The sequence below is a fragment of the Coenobita brevimanus genome, chromosome 6 (genome assembly GCF_032717465.1).
Source record: "Coenobita brevimanus isolate Jiangsu-jjx chromosome 6, ASM3271746v2, whole genome shotgun sequence".
In the NCBI taxonomy this organism is placed as follows: Eukaryota; Metazoa; Arthropoda; class Malacostraca; order Decapoda; family Coenobitidae; genus Coenobita; species Coenobita brevimanus.
Genome location: NC_136959.1, coordinates 30,849,112 through 30,872,153, shown reverse-complemented (window position 1 = coordinate 30,872,153; position 23,042 = coordinate 30,849,112). Strand labels below are relative to the sequence as shown.

General features: G+C 42.8%; 1 non-coding gene across 1 annotated transcript; it reads left to right on the top strand.

Annotated features, from left to right (window-relative positions):
- Positions 1-17,914: 17,914 nt before the first annotated feature.
- LOC145402615 (5S ribosomal RNA) lies at positions 17,915-18,033 on the top strand. The gene has a single exon (XR_013897828.1). It is a non-coding gene; the product is annotated as a 5S ribosomal RNA (ribosomal RNA).
- Positions 18,034-23,042: the final 5,009 nt, after the last annotated feature.

Below are 23,042 nucleotides of genomic sequence, written 5' to 3'. Positions count from 1 at the left end.
TGTTTGAAACTGTGTGGCATTCTTTGAAACTGTATGTCCGTGATGTTACGGTACAAAATGTGACATTAATTTGGTCAAAATCAGATGAAAATTCTACACTGACCTATCTAGGTCAAACTTGGACTCAGCCCTGTGTCCTTGACTTTGATCGACAGTTCTCAGGACAATAGGTTAATAACTTGGCTGCCTTTCAACTCTTCCAACAAGCTTATCCGTTAGTTACTTTCTACACACACACACACACACACACACACACACACACATTATTACACCAAAACGCAAACACACTATACTTTGTATAGTAATGCTCTCGTGTTATTTTTCCTCTTTTTCGTTTATTTTTTCTCTCAGCGCAGTCTTATTTTACTCATTCTCTCCATCCAAGTTCTCTTACACAAGATTTCTTTCAGTCACACGCCCAACTTGATTTTCGTTTCTCTTCTCCCACGCAGACCGTCTCCATCTCTGCCCATCCTCCTTTCGTCTTAGCTTTTTCATCACCAGGTCCTCGCGTTCTATCTGTCTTAGGCTACTTGGCCATAATTTACACTCGTTCCGCCTTGTCCGTGTCTTGTATACGAGGTTGTTAAATTTCCTTTCCTTGGTTTGCTTCAGCTTCAGGGTCGTATACCGTCAGCATTTAAGCTAAACAACGTTCTCGTTTTCCTAGTCAGAATCCTGGACCCATATTCTCGTTTAGTAAGGAGGCGCCCTAACACCTCCTCCTTAGCGATTTATTTTTGGATCCGGCTGATTAATCTAATTTGTACCTTATTTATGCAGAATATGGCGATATTGTAATGAGTTCAATGACACAAGAGAATAGAAAGTTATAATAAGCAAACTAAATCGCCTAGGAAGAAGTGTCAAGGAGCTTCTTTAACCGACGAGAATACGAGCCATGGTTCCTCAGCACAGCTTCCCATTCCCTGTGCCAGTACTTCTCCTAGGCAACATCTGCTTATCCAGGCACAGTTTCATCTAAATGATTTTAGCATAGTTCACTTAGCTACTTCAGTTCCATCATTTTGCCTGACTCCATTCAAAGACCGTCGTATCTGCCTCACTTTCCACTTGGCTCCACTTCTATCCCTCCAAGTCCACTTCATCTCTCCGAAACTCAATCCTAACACACATGCATTCTCGACCTGTCTTAAGGCTTTCCAGCGCTCTCATTTTAACCAAGTTTTTTCATCTCCCATATGTCTTTTTTTTTTTTTTCTGAATCTTCTTCCTTCTCATTTCCTTGGGGGCATATCCTTCGTTGCTGAGAGATGAGTCATCTTGTTTTCTTGCAAGTTCGGTAAAGCCATACCTTCAGTAACACTGAAATGGACCTTAGACAGTGGTGTAGCCTAATGGACTTCATACTGCATTGCGTTACATCTAGGCAACTTTCGTGTACTTGAAATCAGTATAATTACGTCGGAAAACCCTACATGGAAATTATAGTTTTCAAAGCCGTCCTGTAATTCATGTAAAATTCGTTGGAGAAGCAGCAGTGCAAGAACAGATGATTATTAGTTCCCTTTCCAATGATTATTTGGTCATGAATATACGATAAGTTGGGGAACCCTTGTTGTTATAAAATGGAATAGAAGAGAGAGAGAGAGAGAGAGAGAGAGAGAGAGAGAGGAGGGAGCTGCCTTACCTTTCTAGACAACTGCAATGAAAACTCATCAGGCCTTTGGGACTACTGAAGTAATATCTCTTTTCGCATCCGCGCTCCCGAAGAGAAAGTAGGTGCTATATTTTGTTGTGTGTGTGTGTGTGTGTGTGTGTGTGTTGATAAAGTAAATGTTTTGATCCGACTGTAGTAAAACGTGGTGCAAGAATTTAAGGTCGACCTAGCAGCATATCTATTGTTTTTGAGAACAAAGGGCAGAAATGTTAAGCTAAACCTTTACCAGCTGATTTGGACCAACTATAGAGAACGGTTGCAGAAACGGCAAGAATAAAAGGCATCGGTAATGAGAACGATTAGTTCAAGTTGAAGGTTATATGGAAGAGTCTAAAGTAGAGGTCACAGGATAAGGTCAACTTAAACAGTTTCGAGTTGATTTAAAGTAAACGTGATGGAAATGTTAAGGATCATGCAAGAGTGGAGGAATGAAATTTTGAGAATAATCGGTCAGAGCTCAAGATCACAGGGCAAGGTTAAAGTTCGACTGGTGTGTCCGTGTGTGAACAGTGTAACTAAAACAATTTTGACCTGATTTTGAAAAAAAAAAAATAAATAACTTGTGTAATACAGTAGTCGAAGACCTCCCATACGGCTGACCCATTGCTTCAGATGACAGAAAGACAAGTGTCAAGGTCACCTAGCGAGGTCAGCTTCAACAGTTGCATGCAATGAGGAATTAACTTGAAACAAGAATAAGGGGACTGAGTTTCAGAAATCAGCCGAAGGTCAAGGTTACAGGGAAAGGCCATATTCAATGGTTACTGGGCAAACTAAATGGAAACAGTTTTGATCTGCTCTGAACCAACGCTGGTGGATGAGTTATGGATTAGGCAAGAAGGAACTCATTTGATTATGAGAACAATCAGTCGAAAGACAGAGACACAGAGCTCAGTCAAGCATTTGACCCTTAGGCCAATTGGTGGACGCGAGTGTCTTACTTTGAGACCTCTCTCTCTCTCTCTCTCTCTCTCTCTCTCTCTATATATATATATATATATATATATATATATATATATATATATATATATGTATATGATAACAGAGTTGTCGCGAGTACCTTAATTATGGGTAGGTATGACGGGATGACAATTTTCTGTTTGTCGAAGCTCCATTGCATTTCAGGGCAGAAACCAAGTGGCTGAAGTTGGTTCGAATACTGACCTCCAGCTTGGTTAACGAAAATATTCCTTTGAAGACAAGAAAATACTAATCATACCCATAATTTTTTAAGACAAGCATACTGAAAATAATAGCTGTGAGCAATTTCTCTTTTTATAGTTGAACACAAAACTGACAACTTTCCTTGCGGCAAAAATTATAGTTATGATAACAAGCAACTGCTTTGCAACCATACCTGATGTTTGGCAGAACAAATTATCCATGTTTTTTCTTACTCGAACAGTGTATTATAATAACTCACGAGTGTTAAACCGTGTACAGTGCTCACCTGCAGCGAGAGAATCACAATTTCAGTTGTGATTCCTGACGACAGGCTCAAACATGATCATACTGGGATGCTCCGTCATGGTAGGTACTGACCGACGTGACATCCCACCAAATTTCTGTTGTCATTACGACCATCACTGTCACGAAGCTCAGCCATGCCACACATCACATTATCTTGGCCAGCAGCACCCGAGGTTGACGTGTGCATCAAACGTCGGTTGCTTTACGGTGGACAAGGATTAATGAACTGTGTTTCCAAGTGCTCATAGAAGAAGCATAACAGGAATACAAACGGAAGGTCTTTTAGTTCCTGTGGGGTTATTTTTCACATTTTGAATGTTTGCGGGTTTCTGTCCTCAGTATACCATCAAATTCAATTTCTCTATTCTTCCCTTTCCTAAGTATCTCCGTTCTTTTGTTTCAGTAAGTTTTATGGTTTCCCCTTCTCCTTCCCCGCATTTTCTTTTCTCTGCTTGTCTGCATGTCTGTCTTCAAGTCGGGTTCCCTTTCCAATTTGCATCTCTTCTCCCCTCAACACCGTCTGTGTCTTCCACTGATTCTGTGTCCTGGCTGCACCTGTCATACCATCCCTGTCTCAAATCACCCTTTCCATCCAGCATCTACATTTCTAAATTCCCTTCTCCTCCCACTCTTTCTTCTTTTCTATTCCCTTATCTTTCATCCTGTTTGTTTCCTTAATCTCACACTGACTATTTGCTTGCCTTTTCATCCTTTCATATTAGACAGTGTTACAACCAAGTAGGTTGCCTTCAACACTCTTAAAGTTGTTTGTCTACACTGTACAATATTGCTCGAACTGTATTTTCTTCTCGCCCTCTTTTTCCTTATCTCAGCTTTTCTCCTATCAAGTTTGCATTAATTTCTTCTCTCTTACATTCATCCATTATTCTCACGGTCTTTGTTTTATTCTCACAAAGATTTCAGTCTGTTACATAATTTTTTCATTACTTTCTTCCTTCCTCACATTTTTTCACATCCCTTTATATTTCCCTTTCATCCTTCTGTCTTGGTGTCTTCTAACAGTCCCTCCTTCTTTCCTAGCTTTTCAGCTCCTTTTTTGTTATAATTCCTTTAAATTCCATATCACCTAAAAAAATTTCCTTGATTTGCCTAAGTTGTGAGAAGAGACGTAAGGAGAGAAAGGGGGGGGGGGTAGAAGAGAAGATCAAGGAGAGAAGGCTATAGGAGAGGTGAGAAGATGGGAAGGAAGGGAGAAAGGAGGAAACAACTGAAGGAAGGAGGGTGAAATGTAAAACAAAGAGGAGAAGGAGAAGGGGGGAGAAAAGAGGTGCGTAGGTCTCCCTCAGAGAGAGAGAGAGAGAGAGAGAGAGAGAGAGGGAGAGAGAGAGACTAAAAGTATTTAGAGCTTATGCACTTTCTCCTTCCACCTTTGTTTTCCACATAAAAAAATAATCATATTATACCTTCCTCTTTCCTTTTGACCTCTCGTCTTATTACTCCTTCCTTTTGTCTGTCCTGTGTTCCCTACCTGTTTTTCCTCAACTTTCCTTTCCTCTCTCGTTCCCCCACTTCACCTTCCCTCCCTCTCCTCTACTCCCACGTCTTTTCCCTCCTCTTCTCTCATTTAACACAAATGATGTGGTTATCTGATATTACAAGGTTGATTAAATGAACCCAAACCAACTATATTTTTCTTCGCTGACATGTTTAACTTTTTGCACTATAAAACATGGAAGGTACTTCTGTGGATTTCTAATGACAGTCAGATGGACTAAATAAAGTTGTGTTGAAGTCCACATATAGGGAATGTAAGCTATCAAAAGTACAGAAGCTTAAATGCGATAAGTAAGAAACAATAGCTATCATTGCTGTTAGGATGACAAAAATGATTTGATCTGTAGTGTGTGTGTGTGTGTGTGTGTGTGTGTGTGTGTGTCGAACCTACAGAGAGAGAGAGAGGGGGGGGGAGGGGGAAGAGTAACAGTGATCGTGTGCAGTGTGTATACGTGTGCATGGAAAGAGAAGATATCTGCAGGGTTAAAAACTGAATGCACTTTAGAAAGCAATGTGAGAGGCGTGCTGAAGCAAGGGAAAGCGCTGAATGTGTGTGTGTGTGTGTCAGAGCTCAGTCATGTTAGCTCATCTCCTCCCTCTCCCCATATATACACACTCCTCAGTATACCTCATCATTCCAGCTGGACTCTCAGGTTTTCCCGAATACTAAGCTCTCACTCCTTGCACCATCACTACAATTACCAATCTTGCTCATATATCTCATCATTTAAACAGTTAGTGTACTGTAGATTTCTCCTCATTTTATTATTTCACAACGCATTGCTTCTGTACATACTCGAACAGCATATTATGGCACTTCATAATAAAACGCAGAAATTTTTAAGGATTAAGAAAAAGTGAAGTCCAGTAATGTCGTATCCTGAATAACCTCCCCACTGGCATCGCCCATACTGCAGGTCCTGAACATATACACGTGACACATCGCTATATCGTATGTAATATCGTTTTATATTTAGTTCAGACACTATATTGTGAATGAAATACGGTAACACGAGATAAAGCCGTCCTCCCAGAAGGCCAGAAAGTGGGATTCGGTCATGTTCACAAAGTACTCCGCTTGAAGAATCGATTGCTTTCATTTATTTCAGGCAATTTTTTAATGTGTCCGACTTTGGACAGAGGCTTCACAGCCCGTTCACTGAGACCCAGCAGTCCTCCTAGATACTATATACCTCCACATGTCACCCCTTCGGGGCTAACACCCATCGTCCATTCTGAATATTTACTAGGGTTGTTCTCATACAGAAGTGGTGTATTGGTATTTGCTGGAGAGCTTTTACATGTCGGCAGGGTTTCTGGCAGATCAGTAAAGTCTGCTTCAACCAATTTCAAACCCTTAAACTGTCCTCTGCCTCATCCAGGATAAGAACCTGAGTCCACTGAAACTGCAGGCTACTTTTTTACCGACTCGGCCACCGACTCTCCCAATAAAGAGATGCTTAACGTGGCTCGAAATGGCTCCACTTCCCCCAAATGGGCTAAATCGAGTCATCTTGGTCTCTTAAGTTGATATTTTTCAATCTCGGTGTAATCATTTTAACGTTCATAATATGACTTGACTCGCTCGAATCGGTTTGACTTGGCTCGAAGTGGTTCGAATCCAATGCTCTTGGTCTCTTCTACCTTCATGCAAAATTTCAGAATGATACGTCAAATCTAAGCATTTTTCTGGTGCTAATGATATTACTTTAACCTCATTATAGTAAACACAGAGGCTTTGAGCAAATTATGGCTGGCATCGACCTTGTCTAGTACAGTATGAGATTAGACACAACCACTTGGCATAAGTGTTCTGCCTCGGTCACCAGCCTGGCAAGTACCGTACCCACAACACCGTGTTAGGAAAGACAGAGGCCAGTCTATGTAGGAACTAACACTGTACTCGAGTATGTTATGCTTTGCTCTGGCAAACTATAGTTTTACCCCGGCACATTACTCACGCCAAGGAGACCAAAACAGATTTAGGGTACATAATCAACCGGCTGTCTGCTCATTAACTACACACGTGGGGTGCAGGATGCAAGATTAGAGTTTGTAAACTCCTGTCCCCAAACCCCTCCTGTGCAATCAGGGCCAGAACTCTGTGACTGAGTCAGGAATTAGTCTTACCGGATATGCTGTTTGTTAAGAAGTGATAGGAATGTGTGTGTGTGTGTGTGTGTGTGTGTGTGTGTGTGTGTGTGTGTGTGTGTGTGTGTGTGTGTGTATCTGTGTGTGTGTGTGAGTGTGTATCTGTGTGTGTGTGTGTGTGTGTGTGTGTGTGTGTGTGTGTGTGTGTGTGTGTGTGTGTATCTGTGTGTGTGTGTGAGTGTGTATCTGTGTGTGTGTGTGTGTGTGTGTGTGTGTGTGTGTGTGTGTGTGTGTGTGTGTATCTGTGTGTGTGTGTGTGTGTGTGTGTGTGTGTGTGTGTGTGTGTGTGTGTGTGTGTGTGTGTATCTGTGTGTGTGTGTGTGTGTGTGTGTGTGTGTGTGTGTGTGTGTGTGTGTGTGTGTGTGTGTGTGTGAAGACTATGAATTACGAATCAGATGAAGGGACAGTGTTGAGGGGCATGTGTAACCACTGACTGGCATGACGTTTTTGACGGCAATTGAACCACAATTTATGGTAATATTAACGACTACTGTAAACCAGGAGAAGGGGGAATGGAATGAAAAAATGCAGATGAACCAGAGACTGGGTGTGCTAAGCCGACTCCATGCCTTGTTTACCCCTGCACAGTTGTTGAATTTATACACAGGTTTTATCCGCCCCTGTGTGGAGTACAACTCTCGTGTGTGGGGAGGCTTCCCACATACAGCTCTTCTCAATAGGGTGGAGTCAATGGTTTTTCGTCTCATCAACTCTCCTTCTCTTACTGGCTCTCTTCAACCTCTGTCTCTTCGCCGCACTGTTGTCTCTTTATCTCTTTTCTGTCGCTACTTCAGTGGTCATTGCTCCTCTGAACTGTCTGCTTGCATCCCTCCACCTGCATGACGGGCGCGTAGCACCCGTCTAGAACAAACTCTCATCCCTTTTCTGTCCAGCTATCTAATGCAAGAGTTAACAGTTACTCTCAGTCCTTCATTTATGCAACAGGTCAACTCTGGAATTGTCTTCCTCTGTCTGTATTTCCTATTTCCTATGATCTCCAGTCTTTCAAACGCATTGTTTCCAGGCATCTCGAAATGGACGGATCTTGAATTTGGCTCTCTTTTGTATTGTTTTTGTTTTTTCTTGGAAGGAACTGTTTTGCGGGCTCAGCGTTTGGTTTCCTCTCCCTCGCATGAAAAAAAAAAAAAACTCGAAAGGTACTTGGTGTGTGACAAGAAAGAATGCATACTGAAAATGAGAATACAAAAATAAGTTGATGTAAAGGAAAAAGGTTGATTAGGGATAAGGTTCGGGAGCAAAATAGAACTTTGTAAGAATCAAGTCATCAACAATTTGCCTAGAAAATATCTGCTCGAAACATGAAGGTATTCGAGTCCCAAGACGAATGGCGTCGTTATAGGTCTAAAGAAGGAGTCTCCCGGCCACCGTTTGTTGCATAGACGAGCTGTTCAAGCCAGAAATGCCCCAAGATAACAGCGAAAAGCGAGGATCTTGTGGAAATATTATTGTGGTAATAAATCTGATTGGGAAATGTGTGTGTGTTGCCTGGATGGGACGTGTGTGGGTTTGGGAGGGATGTGGGTGTGTCCTGGGGGTGTGGTGGTAAGTGTGTGTTGTGGTGTGGTGATGTGTGTTGTGGAGTTGTGCTGGTAAGTGTGTGTTGTTGAAGTGTGGTGGTGTGTTGTGGAGGTGTAATGATTAGTGTGTGTTATGGAGGTGTGGTGGTTATTTTGTGGAGGTGTGGTGGTAAGTGTGTGTTGTAGAGGTGTGGTTAAGTGTAGTAGTAAGAGTATGAAGAGTAAATGTGGTAGTAAGTGTGTGCTTGCGGGTGTGGTAGATACTGATAAGTTATGACGATAAATATTAATTGGGTTATCGAAGGGTGAGTCAAGCTACAGTTATCCTGGTGTACTCAGTATAAGCCATTAATTCGTGCTGCATCACTTAGTTTATTGAAGCATCAGGTTGTTACCACATGAATTATTATAGCAAACCTGTTATTTTTGCCATAATGGTATTCTTTTTTCCCTGGTTTACTTTTAAATTTGCCGTCAGTGCTAATTGGATGACTATTACTGCACAATTCTTGCCTACCACTGCCAGCCAGACTCAATACTCTGATGGTGGGGTGATAGTGTTTGCTGACCTCTCGAACTTGTAGGCTATCGCTATTAATTACTGAATCTTTAACATTAACTACTTCAGTATGATGTTATGTTTCCTTCTGAACTAGACAGTGTGGGAATAACATGAATAAAATAGTAAAAGACATCACATTATTGGCAAGTTTAATTGAATCTGTTCGTCTCTTTCGGTACAGCAGGCTTTTTCTTAGGTGAATAAAATCATCTGAGTCTTGTAAGAATACACTGTATAATGACGTCATGGTACTGAATGTCAATCAGACAGACTGTTACCTACGCTCTCTGTCGCAGCTCACCACAACTCCAGTCCAACCTCCTTCATGTATTGTTAATATTAACCACCTATCCTACTTTGCAATAATGTCTGCTGATAAGGATGTGGGAATAAACCGTTCCACTGAGCACTGGGAATACCCACCAAAATGAAAATTGTATACAGTAATCAAGTGAAAGAACTTTCAGTAAAACCACCTAATGCCACTAATGTTTCATTTTACAAACGTAACAATAAACAACTATTACGCTTTTAAAGCATAGGTTGTTGCTTAAAGGCTTTCCTCCTCTGTATAGAGGACCGGGGCCTTAATATTGCCTGGCCATTGGTGTGAATGCTATTTTAATAAATGACAGAGAGCCTGTATCTCTTAGCCACGGTCAATGGCCAGAGGCCAAAGGTCCTCTGGATGGTATTATTTCAGAATTACACCCAACTAACGGAGACTGGAATTAATATGTTCTCCAGTTAACTTATGCAACTTTGAGCCACTTCTTTTCTATATACATCCGTCCCAGATGCACTTTAAAGTACTCAGTAAATAAGGAAGAAGGGGGGGGAGGGATTGTTTCGTTCCTAGCTTCGTCTGTTATCGCATCGAAGCTAAAATTACGATATGTCAAGTTAGGTTAAGAGAGGGTAGCTTAGTTTAGTTCACTTTAACATAGATACAAAAAAAGATGGATACAGGAGCTTGAGAATCCCATCCCCCACCTCCTTGTTTCCTGAGTACACAAGAGCATTTGCGACGGATGATTACAGAAGGGAAATTGCTTAGATTATTCGTTTAGTAATGGGCATGTTAATTCAGTATCTGTTAGTTACGGTAGGAGGAATTCCGAAGATTGACCCTAGGGACTTGGTGTAGTTATTGGGAGCCATACGTGTCGGGACTGAACTGTAGGTAAAGCCACACAGAATACATAACAGTAGCACAGAGTACAGGTTAGGCGATGATAAGGAAGCGTTGTGTCTCCTTGAGATATGTGTTTAGAGAGACTATTGTAACAACAGAGACAGCCGCACCACGCAGCATGTGTGGGGGTTGGGCTGATGACTGTGTCAGTTGAATGTATGTCTGGGATGGGGTCTGAGATACCGACCGTAAGATGTGTTATGGCTGTGTGTGGGAGGAGATAATGTACGAGGGGAAAGGGTGTGTTTGCATTACAGTGCCTGTAGTCTGCGCCAGGTTAACCAGTGTAACCCCAGTATCAGCAACAATTCTTTCTGAAGAAGCTGTTGTTGACAGATCGGGTGATAATGAGGGTTCACACCGTGTGTCAGGGGCATACCAACTGGCCGACAGGGAACCCTGGTTCATCCAGCATTCACGTTCCTTTCCAGTGAGGGCTGGTATTTTGGTTCAGATGGACCTCCTAACCTGCGACAAACTGGTAACCAAAGTGATGCTTATAATGAAGTGCCTCGAGACAAACTTGGCTGCATCAAGTGTCCTGTCACTGCCTACATGGCTGGAGATCCAGTGGGTGGTGATAAGTATACCTGTTTTGACTACCACGGTTCTGATCCTTGAGACTGAGCTAAAAATCCTTATAGTATCGAGGTGATTTGCCTTGCTTAGTGCCGTGAGGGATTCGGTATATTAAAAGGGATAATGGAGACTTTAACACCTTCAGTACACTGGGATTTCCTTTGCTGAATATAATTATTTGGAGTTTGCAAAAGTAAACCAGGAAAGATGCTATCATACTGAAAGGGTAAACAATCCAAAATATGCCCCTCTAGACTCTTTGTCACAACTCACAACTCTAAGCCACCCTCCATCAAGTCCTATTAATGCTGAATAGTAAATGTTGTCTGGTATTAAGCACCGTGCTGATATATTACGAAGGTTCTAAGCACTACTTTAGTTTTATATCACTGCTGCCTATATTAAGTGCTCTCCCTTGCCTGTCTGAGCACGTCACATTGCACAGAATGAATAAAAATCTCTTCCCCTACTTTCATTAATAGACACATCCTTGTTCATCCTACAAAATGTTATGACCATCGCTGACTCCCCTTCTCTCTCTCTCTCTCTCTCTCTCTCTCTCTCTCACACACACACACACACACACACACACACACACACACACACACACACATGAGTAAATAGCATAATAAACCAGACTAATTGCTGCAACAAGATTTAAAGAGTAAAGACGTGTGGGAGAGGCATGGTGTAGTGGTGGGTTGTCACCCATCAGACTTAATTGTCACTTTGATTACCTCAGTCCACGACAGATCTCTCTCTCTCTCTCTCTCTCTCTCTCTCTCTCTCTCTTATCGAAGAGCTTAGCAAATACTCAGCACGAAAGGACAGCTTCAGTATATCACGTTTATTAACAAGAGAACTTGAATTTGGCTTCAACCCTCCGATCCGGTGATTAGTTAGTTCTTGTTATCACCGAAAGTAGACTGGAACAGCAGTCGAACAGGGCAATACTCCTAACTTAAATGGAAAGCTGCTGACAGGGAGAGCTGGAGCTACCGTTTCATCAGCCCTCGAAACTAGCTTTTGTCCAACTCCCTTTACTGAATTTTTCAGTTTCAGTAACACAAACAGTACGCCAGCATACTCTCCAGTATAAGCTTCTATAAATGTCAGCACCCAATTACATGCACAATACGCATTATACTTCCTATTTCAAAAAATGGCATCTCAACACCAAGCCTCAGAATCCAAAAAGAGGGGGGAGAGACCATAAAAGCCCCTACCATCATCCCCTCTCCCGGTGACGACCAAGCAAGTTGTCTGGAACCACTGTCTGACTCCATTCTTCATTTCTGCAACATTTGCAGGTTTTCCTCTAACTTCCTCCTTCTTGAATACCACCTCTCCTCCTCTAAACCTCACATTCTCTTCCTCACAGCGACTTAACCATCTCGTACGACTGATAGCAAATCCAGCTCTGTACCCTCCTACTTTCTCAGTACTCACTTCAAGGTTAAAGGTGGCTGTTGTGTATATGTGTGCAACAACATATCTTGCTCTCGTCTTCCTGAACTTGGAGCTTCTGAATTCTCTTTTCTCTGCCTTTGGCTATCCTGTCATTCTCTGACCAAATATATCTGTGTCCCCCCCTGTGACGGGGGGGACACAACCTGGCCGCACTATGGGGTGGTACTACTACTCTGCGGCCAGGTTGTATTAGGAAGAATACTGCCACCGTAAAAGGCGACTAAAAGGGACGGGGTGAGGGGACTAGGGACCCCCTCCTCTGTTTTTTAGTTCCTAAAAAGAGACAGGCCAGAGAAAGGGATGGGGGATGGAGTTATCCTCGTACCTTGAAGATTGGGTCTATGAATGTGCGTGGATGTAGTACGATTGAGGCTAAAAGGGAGGAGATTGGGAGAATGTTTGTGAGAAGAAAGTTGGATGTGTTAGCTTTGAGTGAAACGAAGATGAAAGGGAAGGGGGAATCTATGTTTGGAAGTGTGAATGGAAGATTGTCAGGTGTTGATAGAGGAAGGGCAAGAGAAGGTGTGGCCTTGTTAGTGAGTCCGGATGTACAGCAATGTGTGATCGAATGGAAGGAGGTGTCATCGAGACTGATGTGGGTGAAAGCGAAATTTGAACGTGAGTTGTGGGTGTTTGTGAGTGTATATGGGCCTGGTAGTGAAAGGGATGAACAAGAGAGGGAGTCTTTCTGGAATGATGTTGATGAGTGTCTGCAGAGTTTTGGAGCGAATGTGAATGTGGTAATGATGGGAGATCTGAATGCTAGAGTGGGAAATGTAGCAGTTGAAGGCGTAGTTGGTATGCATGGTGTGCCTGGAAGAAATGAAAATGGGGAACAAATGATAGCGATGTGTGTTGAGCGAGAGATGGTGATTGGGAATACGCTGTTTGAGAAGTATACATGGGTGAGACAGGAGGGTGGAAGGGTTGTTGATAGAGCTTTGATGGACTATGTTGTTGTGTCTAGGAATGTAATAGGAAGATTGTTGGATGTGAGAGTTCTGAGAGGGGAGGGTGGAGGTATGTCTGACCATTATCTGGTGGAGGGAAAGTTGAGAGTAGGTAAGAGATGGGTGAGAGCTAGGAGGGTTAGGTGTGGCAGGGAGGTTTTGAAAGTGAGTGAGTTGGATAAAAGAGAGAAAAAGATAGAGTATCAGGAGAAATTGAAAGATGAGTGGAACGCAGTGAAAGATCGGGAAAATGGCAGCATGGAGGAGGAATGGCAGTTGTTTAAGAGTGCTGTGGTGGGGCATGCAGAAAAGGTGTGTGGTGTGAGATGTGTGGGTGGTGGTGTAAGAAAAGGAAGTGAATGGTGGTGCGAGGAAGTAAGTATGGCTGTGGCTGAGAAGAGACGTGCATATGAAGTGTGGCTGCAGAGGAAGGATGAGATGTCATATGAAAGGTATAAGGAAAAGAGGAATAGAGCGAGAAGGGCTGTGCGTGATGCTAAAGTGGCAGCAGATGAGAGGTGGGGTAGGCGGCTGACAGAGAATTTTCAACAGAATAAGAAAATGTTTTGGAAGGAGGTGAAAAGGGTGCGAAAGGGAGAGTCTGGGAAGGAAGAACGAGTAAAATCAGAGGATGGAAGGATGTTAATTGAAGTGGATGCAGTAAGGAAGAGATGGGCAGAGTATTTTGAAAGATTGTTAAATGTAGAGGAGGAAAGGGTGGCTGAGATTGTGGCGGATGGAAGGGTGCAAGGAATAAATGTGTTGGGAGAGTTGAATGATTCTTTGATCACGAAGGAGGAAGTGGAGAAGGCAGTAAAGGAGATGAAAACAGGGAAAGCTGCAGGTATGGATGGGTGTGCTGTGGAATGCCTGAAGGGTGGTGGAGTGACTATTGTTGACTGGTTAGTAAGATTGTTGAATGTGTGCTTTGAGAAAGGTATGGTGCCAATTGACTGGGCAAGTGCTTGTGTGGTCCCGTTGTATAAAGGCAAGGGTGATAAGTATGAATGCACTAGCTTTAGGGGTATAAGTCTGTTGAGTGTTGTGGGTAAGGTGTATGGTAGAGTGTTAATTATGAGAGTTAGAGAGGGTACAGAGGGAGTGATTGGTGATGAGCAGTGTGGCTTTAGGAGAGGGAGGGGATGCGTTGATCAGGCGTTTGCTGTGAGACAAGTGTGTGAAAAGTATTTAGCGAAAGGCAAGGATGTGTTTTGGGCATTTATGGATTTAGAGAAAGCGTATGATAGAATTGATAGGGAGGCTTTGTGGACTGTTTTAAGATTGTATGGACTTGATGGTAGGTTACTAAGAGGGGTGAAAAGTTTTTATGTAAATAGTAGAGCGTGTGTAAGAGTGGGAAATGCTGTGAGTGATTGGTTTCCCGTGAGAGTGGGGCTGCGACAGGGATGTGTGATGTCGCCTTGGTTGTTTAATATTTACATGGATGGTGTTGTAAGAGAGGTGAATGCAAGACTTTTAGGCGGAGGTCTGAGTCTGGTGAATGTTGATGGTGGAGAGTGGAATCTGAAGCAGCTGCTGTTTGCAGATGATACTGCACTGGTGACTGATTCAGAGGAGAGATTGAGACAGTTGGTAGAGGAGTTTGGAAGGGTGTGTGAAAGGAGGAAATTGAAAGTAAATGAGAATAAGAGTAAAGTGATGAAGTGTACGAGGTTGATAGATGGTGAGGGGATGAATATAGTTTTGAATGGTGAGTTGCTTGAAGAGGTAGATTGTTTTAAATATCTAGGGTCACATGTTGCTGTGGATGGAAGAATAGATGCAGAAGTGAAGTTTAGAATAAATGAAGTAGGAAAGGTGCTGGGAGGAATGAAAAAAGTGTTTAAATGTCGTTCACTTAGAATGGATGTAAAGAGAAGGCTGTATGAGGGTGTTGTGGTACCGGCTGCGTTATATGGGGCTGAAACATGGAATATGGGTGTAGCAGAGAGGAAAAGTTTGAATGTAATGGAGATGAGGTGTCTGAGGAGTATGTGTGGAGTGACGCGTATGGATCGGGTGTGAAATGATGAAGTGTGAAGGAGAACTGGTGTTGTTCGGGAGATGGCTGGTAGAGTTGACCAGAGGGTGTTGCGATGGTTTGGGCATATGGAGAGAATGGATAATGAGCGATTGGTGAAAAAGATAACTAGATCTGATGTGAGAGGTGTAAGGCTGAGAGGAAGACCACAAATAGGATGGATGGACAGTGTGAAGAGAGCGTTGGATGCGAGAGGGATGTCTGTTGAGCATGGAAGAGTGGTTGTGCGTGACAGAAATAAATGGAGAGAAATTGTGAATGAATAAGTGATGACTCAGCCCTGAGGGGATATTCTCCCGCATTTGGTCTGATCAGCTAGTCAGGTCAGGTGTGGGTAAGGGAATGGGTCTGTTATGATGTGGCAGGGGTAAACCAGTTCTGCTGTCGGGCCCTGCTTCAGATGTCACTGATTGCATTGCGCAGTTGACCCTTGTGCGGTGTGGTGCGGTGAGGATCTGTCCGTTCTCCCCTTTGGGGCTAAGATGCGAATGAATGTGTTTGAATGGATGAGTAAATGGGGAGTGTGTCGTCCTGTCTCGGCTACCTCCCTTTCCTTGGGGGAAGCAGCCTAGGTATATAGATAGATAGATAGTTTACTTATCCTCTAATTCTACCGAATATGAAAAATTCTTTTACAACCTTACTACTATGATGGAACACATCCTACCAATTTCTCCTTTCTCTGAAATCTCCATTCTAGGCGATTTCAATGTTCATCACCACCTTTGGCTCTCATCTCCTTTCACTCATCCACCTGATAAACAAGCCTACATCTTTTCCATCCTTAATGGCCTACAGCAGCTTCGACAGCATCATGCCCTTATCCCTGACCAACTTGGAGAGAGTTATAACATACTTGACCTCTTCCTTACAACAAATCCTTCTGTTTATGCTGTTAATCTTTACTCTCAGTTGGTCTCCTCTGATCACAACTTTATCACCTTAACGTATCCTATTGCTCCATTAAGGCCTGCGAAATCTCCCAAGAAATGGTGGCTTTGGTACTTTGGAGTTGCCGACTGGGAGGCCCTCAGGCAGTACTTCTTTGATTTTCCCTGGAATGATTATTGTTTCCATGGCCGAGAGCCATCTGAGTGTGTCTTGTGCATTTTGAAAGTTATTCTCTCGTGCATGAAAGCATGGATTCCTTTCTCCTATCCTGTTACTAATGAAAAAAAAAAAAGCTTAATCATGCTTATTGCAATGCTGTCCTCAACAAGGAGAGGGCCATCAAACGGTACTGGAGCCAACCAGTCACTGAATTTCATATATTTTATGCTTCTGCCCGTAACTGTGCTAAGTCTGTCCTTTGTACTGCTAAAAATATCTTACATAATAAATGCTCTGAGCTCTCCAACTCAACTTCTTCTCGTTCCTTCTGGCACCTTGCCAAAAACCTTTCCAACAACTTTACCTCATCATCATTCCCTACTCTTTTCTGACCTGATGACTGTTTCTTCTACTAACAAAGTAGAACTCTTCACTCAGACTTTCTCCTCCAATCCACTTTAGATGATTCGGGCGCTGTTCCTCCATCACTTCCCCCTCCTCCTCTGACTTCCTCATGGCTGATATTAAAATGTCATCAACTGAAGAATATTCTGTCATCGCTGGCCTCAGTACAAACAAGGCATAGGGCTTGATGGGGTCCCTCCTGTTGTTCTCAAGAACTGTGCTTCTGTGCTTACACCCTGGCTAGGGAAATTCTTTCGCTTTTGTCTTTCAACTTTTACCTTTCTTTCTTGCTGGAAGCTTGCACCTCAGCCTGTCCCAAGGAAGGGTGACCATTCCCAGCCTTCTAACTATTGCCCAGTTTCTTTAACATCCTGTATTTCAAAAGTTTTTGAATCTTTTTATAAAATACCATCTTTCCTACTACAGCTTTCTCTCCGATCGTCAGTGTGGATTCTGCCAGGGACATTCCTCTGGCAATCTTCTCACATACCTTTCAGACTCCAGGGTCATCCTCCATTCCGGACTTTGGCGAAGGTTTTGCCATTGCATTTAACATCTCAAAGGATTTAGATTGAGTTTGACATAAATCTTTAATTTCCAAACTTCCCTATTAATGATTCTATCCTTCTATGTGTGCTTTATTCTCTAGCTTCCTTTCTAGTCATTCTGTAGCTGCTGTTGTAGATGGCCGCCATTCTTCTCCTAGAGCTGTCAATAGTGGTGTTCCTCAGGACTCTGTCCTATCACCAACTCTCTTCCTCTTATTCATCAACGACCTTCTACACCGTACTGTACATCTAGCCATATCCACTCATATACTGATGACTCCACCCTTTACCTTTCCACTCGTTTCCCATAGCGTCCATCTCAGCAGTTACTTAAAAAAAAAAAAAAAAAAAAAAGAGGGATGTGGCTATGGCACACTGAATGTCTGACTTAGCTCATATATCAGATTGGGGTAAAAGTAATCTTGTTGTTCATTAAAAACTCAGTTCAACCCATCGAAATCTTCCAGAGGAATATCCTCTAATGTTTATCTATATCCAGCTCAATCCTGCATCATATTTAAACATACTTAGGGTTTCATTCTCTCGGGATTTATCTTGGAAAGAACATTATTACCTCTCTTGTAAAATCTGCTTCCAAGAGATTAGGTATGCTAAGCCCACTCTGTGCCTTCTTTACCCCTGCACATTTGACTTTATACACGTGTTTTGTTCGCCCCTGTGTAGACAATAAATCTAATGAATGGGGAGGCTCCCCACATATATCTCTTCTCGACAAGGAGGAGTCAGAGGGTTTTAATCTCATTCAGCCATACCACGTTGAGTACACTGCTTCCCGTCCGATCAGCGAAGTTAAGCAACGTTGGGTCTGGTTAGTACTTGGATGGGTGACCGCCTGGGAACACCAGATGCTGTTGGCATCCCTACGTGTCAAGTGGAGTTGGTGGAGGATTAGTGCCCCTCCCTGTAAAACAATTAACTCTGAGCCATTGGCCACCCCGTCTGGGATACATGGCGTCTGGCAATGAATGAATGAAAAACTCTCCTCTTACTGGCTCGCTTCAACATCTATTTCTTCGCCGCACTGTTGCATCTTGATCTCATTTTTGTCGATACTTCAACAGTCACTGCTGCGATGAACTGTCTACTTGCAGCCCCCTACCATTACACCAGCTGCATAGCACCCAGTTAGCAACAAATTCTCATCCTTTTTCTGTCCAACTTTCTAATTCATGTATTAATCACTCCTCCCACTCCTCTATGTATGCAGCATGTCAACTCTGAAACTGACTTTCTCTGTCTATTTTTCCTACTGCCAATGACCTCCAGTCTTTCAAATGCATTAAGTCCAGGAATTTCAAAATGAGTGGCTCTTGAGATTGCCTCTCTGTTATATTGATTTTTATTTTTTATTTTTTGGAGGGGACAATCTAGCAGGCTTCTGGCCTTTGGTTCCTTCTTCCGTGCATAAAGAAAAAAAATCAACCAGTTTAATTCACCTTTGCATTTTTTCACACTGAAGAGGTAAAAATCACATTCATCTACCCTCCTAATACACAAAGTCTGTTAAACTCGAACTCAGGCTGTTTACCCGTCCGCAACCCGGAGGGGCTCGGGGACGGGTATTGTTTTCACCAGGTTTGCTGTCTGTTTTTTTGTTTGTTTGTCTGTCCATCTGTCTGTTAACAACTTAACGTGAAAACTACTGGTGCGATTTCGACCAAAATTACAGGGATGATGGGCTATGACCTGATGAACAGATTAAATTTTGGGCCAAACTGGGCCAAGGCCCAGGCTGTAGATCCCTGAAATGCAAAAAAAAAAAAAAAAAAAAATCTTTTATTTGCCATAACTCCTTTCAAATTCGTCATATCGACATGAAACTAAAACCTAAAGGTGCATCTTTCAAATCTGCATCATTACATGTCTCATTGCATCAGGGGGGTCACCCTCAAGTTAGCAATAGGGTGTCAATGTCAGGTGGGTCAGGCTTAAAATTTCAAATGGTCATAAAATTGTCGATTTTCACCCGACTTACTCTAGAGGAGTAGACGGTAGCACCAGTCGAGCAGGGCAGTACTCTCGAGGTGGATGGAAAGCTGATGACAGGAAGTGCTGGAGCTCCCGTATCATCAGCCCTCAGGACTAGTTCCTGACCATCCCCCTTTGCTGAACTTTTTTAGTGTCTCAGTAACATAAAGAGTAGGCCAGAATGCTCTCAAATACTAGTTTCTCTAATTATCTACACCAAACTACATGCACAGTACACACTACATTTCCTTTTCCAAAATTCAAAAGAAAATTATGGCTATCCAACACAGGGCCTCAGAGTGCCCGGGGGGGGGGGGGGACCATAAATGCCCCAAACCTTCCGCCCCTTTCCCGGTGACGACTTGAGCTTCCTGGAACCACTATCTGACTCACTTCTTCATTTCTGCAACATTTGTGGCCTTTCTTCTAACTTTCGCTCTGTTGAGCACCACTTCTTCTCTAAACCTCACCTTCTTTTTCTAACTGAGACTCAGCTGTCTGAGGCAACTGACAGCAGACCCTTTTCTGTATCCTCCTACTTTCTCTATACTCATTTAAAAGCCAAAGGTGGCTGTTGTGTATATATACACAACGACTTATCTTGCTCTCATGTTCCTGAACTCGATTCTTCTGAATTCTCTACACTCTGGCTTCAGCTTTCCTGTCATTCTCTGACTAAATATATCTGTGCTGTTTACTTATCCCCTAATTCTACTGACTATCAAACATTCTTCGAGTATCTTACTTCTACGATGGAACACATTCTATCCATTTCTCCTTTCTCTGAAATCTCAATTTTAGGAGATTTCAATGTTCACCACCCCCTTTGGCTCTCATCTTCTTTCACTCATCCACCTGGTGAACAAGCCTACATCTTTTCTATCCTTAATGACCTAGAGCAACATGTACAGCATCCTACCTGTATCCCAGACCACCTTGGAGAGGCAACACACTTGAACTCTTCCTTACAACTAATCCTTCTGTTTACGCTGTTAATCTTTTCTCTCCGCTGGGCTCCTCCAATCACAACCTTATCACCTTAACCTGTCCTATCACTCGGGTACAGCCTGTGGACCTTCCAAAGAAACGTCGTCTGTGGCATTTTGGAGCTGTGGATTGGGAGACACTCAGGCAGTACTTCTTTGATTTTTCCTGGAATGCTTATTGCTTTCATGGCCGGGAGCCATCTGAGTGTGCCTCGCGCATTATGGAGGTTATTCTCTCGGGCATGTAAGCATACATTCCTTTCTCATATCCTTTGACTAATGCAAGAAAGCCTTGGTTTAATCACGTTTGTTCTAATGCTGCCCGCAACAAGGAGAGGGCCTATAAAAGGTACCAGAGCCAACCCACCCCTGAATCACATTTTGCTTATGTTTCTGCCTGGAATCGTTCTAAGTCTGTTCTTCGCTCTACTGAAAATATTTTCATCCATACTAAATGCTCTCAACTCTTCAACTCGAATTCTTCCCACTCCTTCTAGCACCTTGCCAAAAACCTTTCTAACAACTTTACCTCATCATCCTTCCCTCCTCTTTTCTACTCTGATGGTTCTGTAGCTATTTCTTCTACTGATAAAGCAAATCTCTTCGCTCAGTCTTTCTCCTCCAATTCCACCTTAGATGATTCCGGTGCTGTTCCTCCTTCACTTCCCCCCTCTGACTTCTTCATGGCTGACATTAAAATTTCTTCAGCTGATGTATTTTCTGCCATCACAGGCCTCAATACTAATAAGGCATATGGGCCTGATGGAGGCCCTCCTGTTGTTCTCAAGAACTGTGCTTCTGTGCTTACACCCTGCCTAGGCAAACTGTTTCATCTTTGTCTATCAACTTGTACCTTTCCTTCTTGCTGGAAGTTTGTTCTCATTCAGCCAGTCCCAAAGAAGGGTGACCATTCCCAACCCTCTAACTATCGTCCAATTGCTTTAACATCGTGTATCTCAAAAGTTTTTGAGTCAATTCCTAATAGAAAAAACTTAAAGCATCTTTCCTATCACAACTTTCTTTCTGATCATCAGTATGGGTTCCGTCAGGAACGCTGCACTGGCGATCTTCTCACCTACCTTTCAGAATCCTAGTCATCCTCCTTTCGGGACTTTGGCGATAGCTTTGTCATTACACTTGACATCTCAAAGGCTTTCGATCGAGTCTGGCATAAATCTTTCAGTTCCAAACTGCCCTCTTACTGTTTGTCCTTCTATCTGTGCCTTCATCTATAGCTTCCTTTCTGGTCGTTCTATAGCCGCTGTTGTAGACGGTCATCGTTTTTCTCCTAGATCTATCAACAGTGGTGTTTCTGAGGGCTCTGTCCTATCACCAGCTCTCTTCCTTTTATTCATCAATGACCTTCTAAGCTGTACATCTAACCCTATCCACTCGTACACTGATGACTTAACCGTTCACCTTTCCATTCAGTTCCCGCAATGTCCATTTCAGCAGTTACTTCAACAAACAAGGGATGAGGCTATGGCACACCTAATGTCTGACTTGGCTCGTATCTCTGACTGGGGTAAAAATAATCTTGCTGTTTTTAATGCATCAAAGACTCAGTTCTTACACCTACCAACCTGACAAAATCTTCCACAGGTGTACCCACTAATGTTTAATAATACTCAGCTTAATCCTGCATCATCCTTGAACATGCTTGGGGTTTCATTCACTCGGGACGTATCTTGGAAAGATCATATTACATCTCTTGTAAAATCTGCTGCTAAGAGATTAGGTGTGCTAAGCCGACTCCGGTCCTTTTTTACCCCTGCACAATTGTTTACTCTATACATGGGTTTTATCTGCCCCTGTGTGAAGTACAACTCGCATGTGTGAGGAGGTTCTCCACATACAGCACTTCTCAATAGGGTGGTGTCAAAGGCTTTTCGTCTCATTAACTCTCCTCCCCTTACTGGCTCCCTTCAACCTCTGTCTCTTCACGCACTGTTGCATCTTTATCTCTTTTCTATCGCTACATCTATGGTCGCTGCTCCTCTGAACTGTCTGCATGCATCCTCCACCTCTACGACGGGCGCGTAGCACCCATCTAGCAGCAAACTCTCATCCCTTTTCTGTCCAGCTCTTTAATGCAAGAATTAACCGTTACTCCCAGTCCTTCATTTATGCAACAGGTCAACTCTGGAACTGTCTCCCTCTGTCTGTATTTCCTGCTTCCTATGATCTCCAGTCTATCAAACACAGTGTGTCGAGGCATCTCGAAATGATCGGATCTTGAATTTGGCTCTCGCTTGTATTTTGTTCTTCTCTTGGACGGAATAGTTTTTGCTGGCTTGTGGCCTTTGGCTCCTTCTTCCTAGCATAAAAAAAAAAAAAAACTTTGATATATGACATCTTTGCCTAGATATCTTGTTGTGTTTATACGTCAGCACTAAAATGACTGCCGGGGACGGGTTTGCTGTGCCTTGGCACCATTTCTTGTTTAGTTATGTTATCACTCACACACCCAGGTCAAATTTAGACTTTGCCTTGTGGCCTTGAATTCCGACTGATTGCTGTCACAACTGAATCATTTCATTCTTACCCAGTCGGCAGCCCTTCGCTCATGTTTGGTTAAATTGGATAAAACGTTCAAAGTTATTTTGCTAAGTCATCGTTTGATCTAGTTCCGTGACCTTGAACTTTGACCTGTTGTTCTAAATGAAAAAAAAAAAAAAAAACAGTATGTTTGCTCTTGGGTCCTCCTCCAGCCCTTCCACCAAGTTTGGTTAAAATAATGTACAAATTTTTAGTTATTTTGTTCTCACACACACACACACACACACACACACACACACACACACACACACACACACACACACACACACATACACACACACACACACACACATACGCACACACACACACACAAACGCTCGAAACATAACTCTGCTCTCACTTAGCGAGTTGCA